This window comes from Neophocaena asiaeorientalis, unplaced genomic scaffold (genome assembly GCF_003031525.2).
Source record: "Neophocaena asiaeorientalis asiaeorientalis breed wild unplaced genomic scaffold, Neophocaena_asiaeorientalis_V1.1 scaffold295, whole genome shotgun sequence".
NCBI lineage: Eukaryota > Metazoa > Chordata > Mammalia > Artiodactyla > Phocoenidae > Neophocaena > Neophocaena asiaeorientalis.
This window is the reverse complement of record NW_020174718.1, coordinates 564965-567645: the sequence shown is the minus strand read 5'-3', so window position 1 is coordinate 567645 and position 2681 is coordinate 564965. Positions and strand designations below refer to the sequence as shown.

At 38.8% G+C, this 2681-nt stretch overlaps 1 non-coding gene across 1 annotated transcript; it reads right to left on the bottom strand.

Annotated features, from left to right (window-relative positions):
• Nucleotides 1–1764: 1764 nt before the first annotated feature.
• On the bottom strand, nt 1765–1871 carry LOC112409748 (U6 spliceosomal RNA). Its single transcript, XR_003005226.1, has one exon. It is a non-coding gene; the product is annotated as a U6 spliceosomal RNA (small nuclear RNA).
• Between the last annotated feature and the right edge of the window lie 810 nt (nt 1872–2681).

The window sequence follows — 2681 nt, the reverse complement described above, 5'->3', positions numbered from 1 at the left end:
GTTCACTATTTTACATATTGTCTATGGCTGCTTTTGCCCTATAATGGCAGAGTTGAGTAATTGCAATAGAGACAATCTGGCCCCCAAACCCTTATGTGTTTCCCACTTGGCTCCTCATAGCAAGTTTGTTGATCCTGTGTTACTATAAGCTTTTGGAATGAACTATAGAAACCATATCTGATTTATTTTTTTTAATCTTCATAAGACCTAGATTATTGCCCTATATATAGCAGTAACATCATAAATATTTTAAATGAATTTTCTGTTTATAAGAAATTAATAGTGTCTGCTTATGTATACCAATTTTCTATTTGCAAACATTATCCCACCAATTTCTCATTTACTCATCAAGATAACTTTCTGACACAGAGAAATAGGTCTCATTATCTACATTTTACACCATGAGAAACTGAGGCATAAACAGACTTTGACTATGGTCACAGCTAGTAAAGAGAGCTGCAAAACTGGGTCATAAACCCAGATCTTCTGACGTCTGGCTCTGATCTACCTTATTCTGCTTCTCTGTGCTTACCCGCTTTCCCCTAAATTGAACTAAGATGCTGATGGAACCCAAAATAAAAGCATATGTATGTATCTACTTAGCAAATTAATAATCATGGCCCAGGTAACCCATGTTTATTTTTAACAGAATTGCAACTATCTTTATGAGAGCTAGTCATTTTAAAATATTTTTATGCTTCTAAATTTTAAAATTTATTTCAAATTAAATTTAGGGAATTTCCTGGTGGTCCAGTGGTTAGGATTCTGTGCTCTCACTGCCAAGGTCCCAGGTTCAACCCCTGGTCGGGGAACTAAGATCCCACAGGCCACAGGGCATGGCACCCCCCCAAAAATCAATAAATAATAATAAAGTTAAAGTTAAAAACTTAATTAAGATATAAAAAGCTTTACAGAAAACAATTTATCCCAATAAATGGAGGGAAATATTTTTTTCAACACTTCAAAAGACAGAGAAAAATGTACATATCCCACGGTGGTCACACTGCTTTTCCCTGCTGTCTGTCCTCCTCAGAAAGGCGGTTTCTCTTTTTCCTTCAGTATCTTAAAGCTATTGACTTCAAATTAGTAGTTATCAGATTAAGAATCATATGCCCCACCGGTACGTTCAGTCTGCCCAGGCCAAGTTTATCTAATTCAAACTCATTACCTGTTCAGCAACACCTCTTTACTATTCAGTATTGATTGTTTACACAGCCAATATGAAACACTGGAAAAAAGCAGAGTGACGAGGATACAGGACATTTGTTTTGTCTTCCTGTAAAAACCCTCTGACTGGGCTTCCCTGGTGGCACAGTGGTTGAGGGTCCGCCTGCCGGTGCAGGGGACACGGGTTCGTGCCCTGGTCCGGGGGGATCCCACATGCCGCGGAGCGGCTGGGCCCCTGAGCCGTGGCCGCTGAGCCTCCGCGTCAGGAGCCTGTGCTCCGCGGCGGGAGAGGCCGCAACAGTGAGAGGCCCGCGTATGGCAAAAAAAAAAAAAAAAAAACCCTCTGACTTTATTCTGAATATATTAAACACTAGACTCATGAATTTTTAAACAGCATTTGTAATGTCTTTGCACTTATATTAGGTAACCACATTGTTTTTGATACACAAATAGGATTCTTTAAAGAAATACCCTTTTCTCTGAAATGGGTCATATTCTCTTTTTTTTTTTTAACATCTTTATTGGAGTATAATTGCTTTACAATGGTGTGTTAGTTTCTGCTGTATAACAAAGTGAATCAGCTATACATATACATACAAAAATATGGAACGCTTCACGAATTCACGCGTCATCCTTGCAGAGGGGCCATGCTAATCTTCTCTGTACTGTTCCAATTTTAGTATATGTGCTGCTGAAGCAAGCACGGGTCATATTCTTTACAGTTAGAGAGAGCCTACTTATTTCTGCCCACTGAGAAAAGATGGATTCCTTTCTGAGCCTCTTTGAGGTGTTAGAGTCAGCTTAAATTATGCATGCAGTTTAATGCAAATGAAAGGTTTCAATATAAGCAGGTGGTTCTCTGGAGGCTATCCTATTGGCAAAATATTTATCATCAAGTATGTATTCAGCTCTTTGTGGGCAACCAATAAATGTCTGTAGACTAAAAAAAGAAAAAAAAAATCTATACCTACTTTTTTTTAAAAAAGCAAAAATTAATATTTTTTAAAGCCGCTGTTGATAAGGATCATTAGAATGTCTATAAACTCAGGAATACATGTCTAATGCAGATGTGACCTAGTTTCCTAGTTCATCACCATAAAGGCCACTGGGCTTAATTCTTATTACACAGAGCTACTCCATTATCTTTTTTTCATTTGCTTTTGTAACCTATCTTTGTGTATTCGTTTATTTTTACTCTACCTTCTGAGAATGACTTCAAGGAGCCTACAAAGGCACCTATGATATATCTGAGATTAAAATGTGTTTAAAATAAAAAAGATGAAGCATCTCTCAGCCTGTGCGACATGATGCACGACATGAGCCAAAGACTAAAGGCGTATTGTGAAGTCAAACTGGGCTCACCAAAGCTTCTGTGCCTAGAGTTCTGATGTCAGCGGTGACAGATAATGGAGCCAGACGCCCTGCGATTGAATCCTGGTTCTCAACTTGGTTACTCACTGCCATGCCATGTGACCTTCGCCAAGTGCCCTCTCCCCTTGATGCCTCAGTTTCCT